This window comes from Pongo abelii, chromosome 6 (genome assembly GCF_028885655.2).
Source record: "Pongo abelii isolate AG06213 chromosome 6, NHGRI_mPonAbe1-v2.0_pri, whole genome shotgun sequence".
Taxonomy (NCBI): Eukaryota; Metazoa; Chordata; class Mammalia; order Primates; family Hominidae; genus Pongo; species Pongo abelii.
In genome coordinates, this window is record NC_071991.2 from 28694630 (window position 1) to 28708849 (window position 14220).

General features: G+C 46.5%; 1 pseudogene; it reads left to right on the top strand.

The window, feature by feature from the left end:
• LOC100448556 (phosphoserine phosphatase-like) lies at window positions 1-13655 on the top strand (annotated as a pseudogene).
• The last annotated feature ends 565 nt before the right edge of the window (window positions 13656-14220 follow it).

Here is a 14220-nt window from a genome sequence, read left to right on the forward strand (position 1 = left end):
AAATTCTTCCAAGGATGGTCTCCCGCTCAGAGCTGAGGAAGCTGTTCTACTCAGCAGATGCTGTGTGTTTTGATGTTGACAGCACAGTTATCAGAGAAGAAGGAACCGATGAGCTAGCCCAAATGTGTGGCATTGAGGATGCGGCGTCAGAAATGTAGGGATAGCAGTTATTCACTTTATGAAATGATAAAGAATTTCTAAAGAGTGACTGTTTTGGATGAAGTGCTAGACCCTGGCTATGGAACATGAGCACTAGGCTTTTTCTTTCATTCCTTAGAGCTGAATTTGATATATTCATTCATTTATATAAATATTTATGGCAAACAGATATGGATAAGACATGTTCTTAGCTTGATCAGGGGAATGACAACTGTCACCAATCAAAGAAGATGGCTTGGGGGGCGGGGCCCAAGTATCCAGCAGCTTTGTGTCATGGTTGAAAGTGTGGCCTTAATGGTTCCCTGGAAAGGTTCAGAGCCTCTTGGTGGGTCCTGGGTCAGAGCCCCTCCCTCCCTCCTGCCCTCCTGCCCTGCAGCTGGGCACCTCCCTCCACAGCCCCAGTCCCCCAGTCCCCCAGTCATACACCATGTCATTTTCTTTTCTTTTCTTTTCTTTTCTTTTTTCTTTTTGAGATGGAGTCTCGCTCTGTTGCCCAGGCTGGAGTGTAGTGGCATGATCTCAGCTCACTGCAACCTCCGCCTCATGGCTTCAAGTGATTTTCCTGCCTCTACCTCCTGAGTAGCTGGGACTACAGGCGTGCACCACCACGCCCAGCTAATTTTTGTATTTTCAGTAGAGACGGGGTTTCACCATGTTGGCCAGGGTGGTCTCGATCTCCTGATCTCCTGACCTCATGATCTGCCTGCCTCTGCACCCCAAAGTGCTGGAATTACAGGCATGAGCCACCGTGCCCGGCCTTTTTTCTTTTCTTTTTTTTTTTTTTTCGAGACTGAGTCTCAATCTGTAGCCCAGGCTGGAGTGCAGCAGTGCAATCTCGGCTAACTGCAACTTTTGCCTCCTGGATTCAAACAATTCTCCTGCCTCAGCTTCCTGAGTAGCTGGGATTACAGGCATGCACCACCATGCCCGGCTAATTTTTGTATTTTCAGTAGAGATGGGGTTTCACCATGATGGCCAGGCTGGTCCCGAACTCCTGACCTCTTGATCTGCCTGCCTCAGCCTCCCAAAGTGCTGAGATTTTCTTGATTTTGACAGCTCATGGCTTTCAAGAAAACTACCTATGGATAGGCTGTGTGGCTTCTTTTGTTTCGAGACTGAGTCTCACTCTGTCATCCAGGCTGGGGTGCAGTGGCGTGATCTCACCTCACTGCAACCTCCACCTCCCGGGTTCCAGCAATTCTCCTGCCTCAGCCTCCCAAGTACATGGGATTACAGGCACACACCACCACACCTGGCTAATTTTTGCCTCTTTTTTTAGTAGAGATGGGGTTTCACCATGTTGGCCAGGCTTGTCTCAAACTCCTGGCTTTAGGTGATCTGCCCACCTCAGCTTCCCAAAGTTTTGGGATTATGGGCATGAGTCACTGCACCCGGCCTGTTAACGTTATTTTCACACAAACCTTCAGAAGTTTATTCCAAGGCCTTGCTCTCATAGCAGCAAAGCCTGTCTTTTGCACAGTGGGGCTCTTGGTAGCATCTTCCTTTTGGTGGATGTTGTGTAGACCCGAAGCAGTAAGGCATGTTAACCTCAAGGACATCGGAACTGCTGGCCTGACTATTGGGTCTCCCTCCCAGGACACAGCGAGCCATGGGTGGGTCAGTGCCTTTCAAAACTGCTCTCACGGAGCGCTTAGCCCTAATCCAGCCCTCCAGGGAGCAGGTGCAGAGACTCATAGCAGAGCACCCTGGACACCTGACTCACTGCATAAGGTAAGAGGAGTCCTGGTTCCAGGTGTATTTCAGCACCAGTGTTGGGGGGGCACATCCTCCTGAGAGTATCTGACTGTTGCTTTAGAGTGCCCTCTGGGTGGCTTGTTTATTTTCATTTTTATTCTTTAATTTTATTACTATTTTTTTAAATTTTATTTATTTATTTATTGCTCTTTTTGAGGCAGAGTCTTGCTCTGTCGCCCAGGCTGGAGTGCAATGGTGTGATCTTGGCTCACTGCAACTTCCACCTCCCAGGTTCAAGCAATTCTTTTGCCTCAGCCTCCTGAGTAATTGGGATTTCAGGTGCCCACCACCATGCCAGGCTAGTTTATGTATTTTTAGTAGAGACGGCATTTCGCCATGTTGGTCAGGCTGATTTCAAACTTCTGACGTCAGGTGATCCACCCACCTCAGCCTCCCAAAGTGTTGGGATCACAGGCGTGAGCCACTGTGCCTGGCAAAATTTTATTTATTTATTTTTCAGATGAAGTCTTGCTCCATTGCCCTGGCTGGAGTGCAGTGGTGTGATCTCAACTCACTTCAACTTCTGCCTCCCAGGTTCATGCAATTCTGCCTCAGCCTCCAGATTACCTGGGATTACAGGCATCTGCCACCACAGCCAGCTAATTTTTGTATTTTTAGTAGAGACGGGTTTTGCCGTGTTGGCCAGGCTGGTCTCCAACTCTTAACCTCAAATGATACACTTGCCTCGGCCTCCCAAAGTGCTGGGATTACAGGTGTGAGCCACCGCACCTGGCCTATTTTTTTTTTTAAAGAGTCAGAGTCTCATTCTGTTGCCCAGGTTGGAGTACAGTGGTATAATCATGGCTCATTGCAGTCTCAAACCCCTGGGGTCAAATGGCCCTTCCATCTTAGCCTCCTTAGTAGTGGGGACTACAGGTGCATGCCACCATATCCAGCTAATTTATAAATAAAATTTTTTTTGAGAGACAAGGTCTCACTTTGTCACCCAGGCTGGAGTGCAGTGCCACGATCACAGCTCACTGCAGCATCAACCTTCTGGGCTCAAGAGATCCTCCTGCCTCAGCTTCCTAAGTAGCTGGGACTACAGATGTAGGCCACCATGCCTAATTTTTAAAAAAAAATTTTTATAGACACAGGGTCTCACTATATTGCCCAGGCTGGTCTTGAACTTGTGGGCTCAAGTGATCAATTTTCCCACCTCAGCCTCCCAGAGTGTGGGAATTATAGGTATGAGCCACTATACCCAGCCTTTAAAATTTTTTTTGTAGAGATGGGGTCTTGCTATGCTGCCCAGGCTGTTCTCAAGTGATTTTCTACCTCGGCCTCCCAAAGTGCTGAAATTAAAGGTGTGGCCTGTGTGGTTCTTTTGGCACTTACACGTTGTCTTGTCTGGCCGGTTGTCTGGTCCTGTCTGTTTCTACCTTTCCTCTTTCTCCAGGGAAAACTAAGCTTTCCTTGTTTGTCCTCACCTTGTGTTTTTCTAGGCCCGTGGGCAGAGTAGAATTCTGGAATGGTTTCCTAAAGCAGCCAAGCCCTACCCATTGATTTCTAAGTGCATTTAGAAAAACACATATAAGGCTGGACATGGAGGCTCACGCATATAATTCCAGCACTTTGGGAGACCGAGGCAGGTGGATCATAAGGTCAGGAGTTCGAGACCAGCCTGACCAATATGGTGAAACCCTGTCTCTACTAAAAATACAAAAATAAGGCTGGACATGGTGGCTCATGCCTATAATCCCAGCACTTTGGGATGCCGAGGTGGGCGGATCACCTGAGGTTAGGAGTTTGAGACCAGCCTGGCCAACATGGTGAAACCCCAACTCGGCTAAAAAAAAAAAAAAATAACAAAAATTAGCTGGGTGTGGTGACGCACGCCTGTAGTCTCAGCTACTTGGAGGCTGAGGGAGGAGAATCACTTGAAGCTGGGAGGCGGAGGCTGCAGTGAGCCAAGATCATGCAGCTGCACTTCCAGCCTGGGTGACAGAGTGAGACTCTGTCTTAAAAAAAAAAAAAGATGGAGACTTCAGAAGGGAGACTTTTGTAAATGGATTACTGAACTACAGCTGCCCCTGGGGAAGCCTCCTGTCCCCTCTCTGGTCCATAGCGGTGCCACAGCTGTTATCTTATCTCAGATCTCCAAATATATCAAGGAATGACTGATAGTGATATTCTTTTTATTTTACTCTTTATTTTATTTTTTTGAGACAGGGTCTCACTCTGTTACTCTGGATGGTGTGCAGTGGCTCGATCTCGGCTCACTGCAACCTCTGCCACCCGGGTTCAAGCAATTCTCCTGCCTCAGCCTCTCGCATAGCTGGGATTACAGGTGCCCACCACAATGCCTGGCTAATTTTTGTATTTTTTTTTTATTAGAGTCAGGGTTTCACCATGTTCGTCAGGTTGATCTCAAAGTCCTGACCTCAGGTGATCCACGCACCTCAGCCTCCCAAAGTGCTGGGATTACAGGCGTGAGCCACTGCGCCCAGCCTAGGGGGCTGATATTCTTAAAACTAAATATTTTAAAAATGTAAATATGTTAATAGAACATTCTTGAATGGTCTAGAGATAGAGATCATTGAAAAAAGAAGTCAAGAATGAGTGTGGTAATTATTGTAAGAATAGAAATAATTGATCAAAAATAATCTGGAATTTCCTTTTGGGTGACATTATATATTAACATTTTAAATTTAATGTATTAAGGCCAGGCATGGTGGCTCATGCCTGTAATCCTGGAACTTTGGGAGGCCAAGGCTGAGGTCAGAAGTTCAGGACCAGCCTGGCCAAAGTGGTGAAACCCCGTCTTTACTGAAAATACAAAACTTAGCTGGTGTGGTGGCATGCACCTGTAATCCTAGCTACTCGGGAGGCTGAGATATGAGAATGGCTTGAACCTGGGACGCGGATGTTGCTGTGAGCTGAGATCATGTCATTGCACTCCAGCCTGGGCAACAGAGTGAGACTCTGTCTCAAAAATAAATAAATAAATAAAATTGATATATTAATATTTCGTGGTGTTCTGCCATCTCAACAAGGTTTTACAATTACTGGAAGCTTAAAGGATACAACAAATTCACCCCTAGGTATTTATGACCTAATAGAGCCATCTCTACAATTGATATTTGTAATTTAAAAGCAAAGGTTGGCTGGGTGTGGTGGCTCACACCTGTAATCCCAGCACTTTGGGAGGCCGAGGCAGGAGGATCATATGAGGCAGGAGGATCATATGAGCCTAGGAGTTCCAGACCAACCTGGGCAATGTATCAAGACCCCATTTCTATATTCATAATCATAATCATAAAAGGAAATAAAAGCAAAGCAAAGCTTATTTATTCCCAGCAACAGGTATGGAGCTCCAGGTTGTGCGACTTTACCGAGGGCCATTTTCAGTGACATTTAAGTGAATATATCATCTATGCAGAAAGCTGGAACTGGTAAGATACATCTGTGAATCTTTAACCCTGTTTTTATTGCTCTTTTAAGGTGAATATGTAGGTTTTGATGAGACGCAGCCAACAGCCAAATCTGATGGAAAAGGAAAGGTGATTAAACATTTAAAGGAAAATTTTCATTTTAAGAAAATAATCATGATTGGAGATGGAGTCACAAACATGGAAGCCTGTCCTCCTGCTGTATGTATTAAGGGTGCTAATATTTTTTCAGGGTGTATTTTTGTTAATTTATTTATTATTTCTTCATTTTTTTTTTGAGATAGATTTTTGCTCTTGTTGTCCAGGCTGGAGTGCAATGGTGCTGTCTCAGCTCACTGCAACCTCCACCTCCTGGGTTTTCAAGTGATTCTCGTGCATCAGCTTCCCAAGTAGTTGGAATTATAGGTGCCCACCACCACGCCTGGCTGAGTTTTGTATTTTTAGTATAGACAGGGTTTCACCATGTTCGCCAGGCTGGTCTTGAACTCCTGACCTCAGGTGATCTGCCTGCCTTGACCTCCCAAAGTGCTGGGATTACAGGCATGAGCCACTGCGCCTGGCCATACTTTCGTTTTAGACAGCTGATTTGTCCTATAATCCCAGCACTTTGGGAGGCCGAGGCAAAGAAGATCGCTTGAGCACAGCAGTTGGAGACCAGCCTGGGCAACACAGTGAGACCCCATCTCTACAAAATAAATAAATAAAATAAGAACAGCTGATTTAGAACTACATAAGATTTAAAACAGGAGTAAATAAAAAAACCTCTCATTAGAAGATAAAAATGAAATAAAAAGAAATTCAATCTTGTTACGTCAATTGACTTTGTGCAAACCCAAGAAAAGTTATGAATAAGGAATTAAAAAAACCTTTTAAAACTTTTAACAATGCCTTATCCCTGTAGGATGGGCACCACCTTTTAGCCTAGGTGCGTGCTCAATAAGTTGGTTTCATTTCCCCAAATAATACCATCAACAACTCTTATAACCAAGATTTTAATATCATTTTATACTTTATATACTAGTTCCTCATACATTACTTCATTTAATTCTCATAACAGCCCTGTGAAGTCAAATATTATGTCTTGTTTTGTTTTGTTTTTTAGGCAGAGTCTCACTCTGTCACCCAGGCTGGAGTGCAGTGGTACGATCATAGCTTATCACAGCCCTGAACTTCTGGGCTCAATTGATCCTCCCATCTCAGCCTCCTGGGTAGCTGGGATTACAGATGTGTGCCAGTGCATCCCAACCACCACAACACTTTATTCCTCTGAATTAACGTCATTTTCTGAGACTAGCAGAGGTTTTATTTCTTTTTTGAGATGGTCTTGCTCTGTCACCCAGGCAGAGTGCAGTGGCACAATCTCAATTCACTGCAGCCTCGACCTCCCAGACTCAAGCAATCTTCCCATCTCAGCCTCCTGAGTAGCTGCGACTGCAGACTCATGCCAGTACACCCATCTAATTTTGTTCATTTTTTTTTTTTTTTTGTAGAGATCAGGTCTCACTATGTTGCTCAGACTAATCTTGAACTCCTGGCTCAAGTGATCCTCCTGCCTTGGCCTGCCAGAGTGCTGGGATTATATGTGTGACCCAACATGCCCGGCCAGTGATTTTATTTCTAAGCATTTAAAAATCAATGCAGGAAGCAAATGCTATATAGCAAGTGTCATAAATATCAAGGGTGTCCATTTAACATAGGGCTTAGCCTTTATCATTGTCATTCTAACATAAGAAAAACTACACCAAAAATATAGTGTGGCCAGGAACGGTGGCTCACACCTGTAATCCCAGAACTTTGGGAGGCTGAGGTGGGTGGATCACCTGAGGCCAGGAGTTTGAGACCCACCTAGGCAACATGGTGAAACCCCGTCTCTACAAAAAATACAAAAAAAAAAAAAATAGCTGGGCGTGGTGATGGGTGCCTATCATCGCAGCTACTCAGGAGGCTGAGGCACGAGAATCACTTGAACCTAGGAGGTGGAGGTTGCAGTGAGCCCAGATCATGCCACTGCACTCCAGCCTGGGTGATAAAGCGAGACTCCGTCTCAAAATATGTATATATATAGTGCTGAAGTTTTTACCACCTAGATTCCTGAGATCTAAAAATAGGGGTTGTCAAAAAAAAAAGAGAGAGAGATAATCTTTGTGAATGATGAATGAAAAAGGATTAAAAGGAACCTTTTTGGCCGGGTGGGGAGGTGACTCATGCCTGTAATCCCAGCACTTTGGGAGGCAGAGACAGTCGGATCACCTAAGGTCAGGGGTTTGAGACCAGCCTGGCCAACATGGTGAAACCCCATCTCTACTAAAAATACAAACATTAGCTGGGCATGGTGGCAGGTGCCTATAATCCCAGCTACTCAGGAGGCTGAGGCAGAAGAAGCACTTGAACCCAGGAGGCGGGAGGTTGCAGTGAGCTGAGATCGCACCACTGCATTCCGGCCTGGGCATGACAGAGCGAGACTCCATCTTAAAAAAAAAAAAAAGGTTCCAGCCACGCTGGTATCCAACTCTCAACCTCAGGTGATCTGCCCGCCTGGCATCCCAAAGTGCTGGGATTACAGGTGTGAACCACAGCACCGAGCCTTTGGATCTTTTTTTTTTTTTTTTTTTGACAGAGTTTCACTCTGTGACCCAGGCTTGAATGCAATGGTGCTATCTCGGCTCACTGCAACCTCTGCCTCCTAGGTTCAAGCGAGTCTCTTGCGTTAGCTTCCCAAGTAGCTGGGATTACAGGCACCCGCCATTCCCAGCTAATTTTTTGTATTTTTAGTAGAGACAGGGTTTTGGCATGTTGGCCAGACTGGTCTCAAACTCCTGACCTCAGGTGATCCATCCACCTTGGCGTCCCAAATTGCTCGGATTACAGGCATGAGCCGCTGCACATGGCTGCCTTTGAATTGTTAGCTTAGATAATTTATTGTTAGCATAGATACTTTATAACCAATGTTGGGATTGGCTAAGCAGTGAACATTGGGCTAGTTTAATGAGGAATACATACAAGTAAAATGAAGAGTTTTTTCAGGGAGCTCCCAATTTCATTTTTAAGAAATGACAAAATCAGACGGGAGCGGTGGCTCACGCCTGTGATCCCAGCACTTTGGGAGGCTGAGGTGGGAGGATCGTTTAAGCACAGAGGGTCAAGACCAGCTGAGCAACATGGCAAAACTCCATCTCTACAAAAATTAGCCAGGGATTGTGGTGTGCACCTGTCATCTCAGCTACTCAGGAGGCTGAGGCAGGAGGATCACTTGAGCCCAGAAGTTCAAGGCTGCAGTGAGCCATGACTGTGCCAGTGCACTCCAGCCTGGGTGACAGGGTGAGACCCTGTCTCAAAAAAACAAAAAAGAAATGACAAAATTGGTTAGGTACAGTGGCACATACCTGTAAATCCCAGCACTTTGGAAGGCTCAGGCAGGAGGAGTTTGAGAGCAGCCTGGCAACATAGCAAGACCCTAAAAAAATTTAAAAAGTAGCCCAGCGTGTGGGGCACACCTGGAGTCTCAGCTACTCGGGAGGCTGAGGCATGAGAACCACTTGAACCCAGGAGGCAGAGGTTGCATTGAGCCGAGATTGTGCCACTGTACTCCAGCCTGGGCGACAGAGTGCGACTGTCTTAAAAAAAAAAAAAAAAAGTGAAGATAAAAGGCAAATAACAGAATTTTGTACTTTCAAATGAGTATATGCAGTATTGTGTCTATATCCTGGCAGAAAAGAAGGAAGTACCATTCTCAGAAATCATTAAAAAGAGGTATCGGTTAGTACAACCAGTGAAATAATAATAAGTATAAACAGTTTTTATTCATTTGTTGTTTTTTTCTTGAGACAGGGTCTTGCTCTGTCACCTGGGCTGGAGGGCAGTGGTGCAATCACAGCTCACTGCAACCTCAAACTCCGAGGCTCAAGTGATCCTTCTGCCTCAGCCTCCTGAGTAGCTAGGACTGCAGGCATGAGCCACTACCCCCAGATAATTTTTAATTTTTTTTATAGAAATGGGGTCTCACTATATTGCCCTTGCTTGTCTCAAACTCTGGCCGCGATCTTGGCTCACTGCAACCTCCGCCTCCCAGGTTCAAGTAATTCTCCTGCCTCATCCTCCCAAGTAGCTGGGATTACAAGCATACACCACCATGCCCAGCTAATTTTGTGTTTTTAGTAGAGATGGAGTTTCACCATGTTGGTCAGGCTGGTCTTGAGCTCCTGACCTCAGGTGGTCCATCCACCTCGGCCTCCCAAAGTTCTGGAATTACAGGTGTAAGCCATCGTGCTCGACTCCATCCTTACCTTTGAAAGGACTGATTGCTGAAATCATCTCTCTGAAATTCCACATTTAAACATATTTATACTCCCAAATCATGTTTTTCAATACCGTTCAAAAGGCCATCTATAAAAATGCATTTTTTTTTGAGACAGAGTTTCAACCTGTCCCCCAGGCTGGAGTGCAGTGCTGCGATCTCAGCTCACTGCAACCCCTGCCTCCTGGGTTCAAGCGATTCTCCTGGCTCAGCCTCCTGAGTAGCTGGGATTACAGGCATGTGCCACCACACCCGGCTAATTTTTGAATTTATAGTAGAGACGGGGTTTCACCATGTTGGCCAGGCTGATCTCAAACTCCTGACCTCAGATGATCCACCCATCTCGGCCTCCCAAAGTGCTGGGATTACAGGCGTGAGCCACCTTTGGGAAGATATCCAGTAGTGAGATTGCTGTTTGAACAGCAGTTTTGTTTTTATTTCTTTGAGAAATCTCCATAATGTTTTCTGTAATGGTTGTAATAATTTACATTCCCACCGACAGTGTATAAGCATTCCCTGTTCTCTGCATCCTTACCAATATCTGTGGTTTTCTGACTTTTAATTTTATATTTATTTTTTATTTTTATAGATATGCGGGTCTGATGTTGCCTAGGCGGGTCTCGAACTCCTGACCTCAAGTGATCTGCCCACCTCGGCCTCCGAAAGTGCAGAATTAAAGGTGCAAATCACCACACCTGACTGTTTTCTGACTTTTTACTAACAGCATGTACTGGGTGCAGTGGCTCACACCTGTAATCCCCGCACTTTGGGAGGCCGAGGCAGGTGGATCACTTGAGGTCAGGAGTTTGAGACCAGCCTGGCCAACATGGTGAAACTCCATCTCTACTAAAAGGACAACATTTAGCTGGGTGTAGTGGCATGCGCCTGTAATCCCAGCTACTCAGGAGGCTGAGGCAGAAGAATCGCTTGAACCCAGGAGGTGGAAGTTGCAATGAGTCGAGATTGCACCACTGCACTCCAGCCTGGGTGACAGAGCAAGACTCCCTAATAATAATAATAATAATAATAATAATAATAATAATAATAGCACGTGCTGGTCTGCAGCATGACCTTAACATTGCTCCCATGGTGAGGTCGGGTCTGTGCTCCTTCTCCTTGAATTCAAGAAGGTCTGTGACTGGCAGAAGTGATTCAAGGTAGGTCATGAAAGGGGACACCATTTCTCCGTGGTCCTCCTGGGATGTTTGCTCTTTGAACCCAGCCACCATGCCGTGAGGAAGCCCAGATCACAGGGAGAGGCCACATTTTGATGTTCCAATCAACAGTCCCAGCTCAGGTTTCAGATGACAGCCAACATCAGTTTCCAGACATGGGACTGAAGAAGGCTTTGCGAAGACTCCAGCCCAGCCACTGCAACAGCATGAGACACCCCGAGTGAAAATCACCTACATGAACCCATCAACTCCCAGAACCATGAAAAAAAAAAAAATCTTTTTTTTTTTTTTTTTTTTTGAGAGGGAGTCTTTCTCTCTCCCCCAGGCTGGAGTGCAGTGGCGCAATCTCGGCTCACTGTAAGCTCCGCCTCCCAGGTTCTCACCATTCTCCTGCCTCAGCTTCCTGAGTAGCTGGGACTACAGGAGCCGACCACCACCCAGCTAATTTTTTGTATTTTTAGTAGAGACAGGGTTTCACCGTCTTAGTCAGGATGGTTTCGATCTCCTGACCTTGTGATCTGCCCGCCTCGGCCTCCCAAAGTGCTGGGATTACAGGCGTGAGCCACTGTGCCTGGCCTTTTTTTTTTTTTTTTTAATAAAAAAGGAGTTTCATTCTTGTTGTCTAGGCTGGGGTGCAATGGTGGGATCTCGGCTCATGGCAATCTCCGCCTCCCAGGTTGAAGTGATTCTCCTGACTCAGCCTCCTGAGTAGCTGCGATTACAGGCATGTGCCACCACGCCCGGCTAATTTTGTATTTTTAATAGACACAGGATTTCTTCATGTTGGTCAGGCTGGGCTCCAACTCCCGACCTCAGGTGATCCACCCACCTCGGACTCCCAAAGTGCTGAGATGACAGGTGTGAGCCACTGCGCCCAGCAAGATTGCTATTTTAAGCGCCTAAAGTTTTCGGGTTATATATTATGCAGTAAGAGTAACGTAAACATCCTCCTTTCCTTCTAGCTTTTTGAATCTCTTACTCACCAAACCTAGTCTCTCTCTGAAGACCTGGTCTGCTTTAATCAATGTTTCCCCGTAGACCCAGCGAGAGGTAGGTGGAGTTATCTTCCTACTCTTCATGGCTGCTCAGAACCCACCTCCCGGGTTCTCGCCATTCTCCTGCCTCAGCCTCCTGAGTAGCTGGGACTACAGGTGCACACCACTATGCCCAGCTAATATTTTGTATTTTTAGTAGAGATTGGGTTTTGCCACGTTGGCCAGGCTGGTCTCGAACTCCTGACCTTGAGTGATCTGCCCCCCCCCCCCCCCCCCAGCCTTCCAATGTGCTGGGATTACAGGCGTGAGCCACTGTGCCCTGTTAGTTTTCATAATTTTCTTTACTTCCCACTGTGGTGGGAGAACTGGCTTCAGAGAAAGCCGTCGTGGACAGGTAAGTTGGCCCCACCAGGAACAGGTTTCCATCAGGTGTTTTGGAGGCAGTGATGCCCGTGCACCCTGGTGAGAAGGGGCGTGGCGTGAACATCAGGAACCAGACTTCACCCTGGAGAAGGAGAAGCCACAGGTGGGGCTGAAGGAGCAGTTCTCACAAGCGATCCTGTGGGCACTGGGGCCATACATACCATGCACCTTGGTGCACAAGGGTCAGTGTGGCTCAGAGTGGGGTGGAGGACTAAGGGTATTAAAAGCATCAAGGAATCCAGGTGAGAGCCACCGCACCCAACTTTGCTTTCACCCACAGGCTGATGCAGCCTGAGGAAATGTTACTCCACAACGACCTCAATGATACACACGGAACCTGTTTGCCAGGCCCTTGCCACAAAATGGGGGCCGCCAAGCCTTGTTAGAATACCTGAGACTCGGAGGAAAATAATTTTTTTTTTTTTGAGACAAGGTCTTGCTCTGTCACCCAGGCTGGAGTGTAGTGGTATGATCACAGCTCACTGCAGCCTCTATCTCCCAGGCTCAAGCCATCCTCCTACCTCAGCCCCCCAAGTAGCCAGAACCACAGGTGCACACCACCATACCCAGCTAAGAAAATAATTTAAACATTTAATTAGTTTATTTATTATTAGTTTTTTTTTTTTTTTTAACACAGAGTCCCTCTCTGTCATCCAGGCTGGAGTGCAGTGGCACAATCTTAGCTCACTACAACTTCTGTCTCCTGGGTTCAAGCGATTCTCCTGCCTCAGCCTCCCGAGTAGCTGGGATTACAGGTGTGTGCCACAACACCCGGATCATTTCTGTAGTTTTAGTAGAGACAGAGTTTCACCATGTTGGCCAGGCTGATCTCGAACTCCTGACCTCAGGTAATCCTCCTGCCTTGGCCTCTCAAATTGCTAGGATTATAGGCATGAGCCACTGCACTCAGCCTAATTTAAACATTTTAAAATCTTGTTTAAATTTTGAAATAAAATCTGAAGTTGGTTTTTAAAAATTTCTGTCCGGGTTGTGATGACTCACATTTGTAACTTCAGCACTTTGGGAGGCTGAGGTGGGAGGATCGCCTGGGAGTTCAAGACCAGCCTAGGCAACATGGGGATACCCAGTATCTCTAAAAATAATAATAATAATACAAAAATTAGCCAGGTGTAGTGGCAGGTGTCTGTGATCCCAGCTACTTTGGAGGCTGAGGCAGAAGGATTGCTCAAGCCTGGAAAGTCAAGGTTGCAGTGAGCTGAGATTGCACAACTGCACTCCAGCCTGGGCAACAGAGTGAGAATAGTGCCACATGCCAGGAACCACAATGACAACAAATCAGAAGGTTGTTGAGTCAGGGCCTACAAAGAGCTGGTGGGGAGTCTGACTATGGGGACTCTGCCCTTTTCCAAAAGGTGGAGGTGCAGAGAAGCTCATAAGGATCACGGCTTCTTATCCTGGCCCTGAACCCACTCACATCAGCAGTTCTCTCCACAGCCAATAAATTAAACTACCTTATTTCTTGCTGGGCACAGTGGCTCACACCTGTAATCCCAGCACTTTGGAAGGCTGAAGTGAGAAGATTACTTGAGGCCAGAAGTTCAAGACCAGCCTAGGCAACGTAGTGAGACCCTGCCTCTACAGAAAATTAGGTGAGAGTGGTGGCATGTGTCTGTGGTCTCAGTTACTCAGGAGGCTGAGGCAGGAGGATCTCTTGAGCTCAGGAGGCTGCAGTGAACTATTGCACTACTGCACTCCAGCCTGGAGGACAAAGCAAGACCTTGTCTCATAAAAAAAAAAAAAAGCCAGTAGATCTAATCCAGACTTAAGAGGAGGGTATTGGCCAGGCACGGTGGCTCACACGTGCGATCCCAGCATTTTGGGAGGCTGAGGTTGGAGGATCACGTGAGACCAGGAGTTCAAGACCAGTCTGGCCAAATGGTGAAACCCCATCTCTACTAAAAATACAAAAATTACCTGGGCATGGTGGCACGCACCTGTAATCCCAGCTACTCGGGAGGCTGAGGCATAAGAATCTCTTGAACCTGGGAGACGGTGGTGGCAGTGAG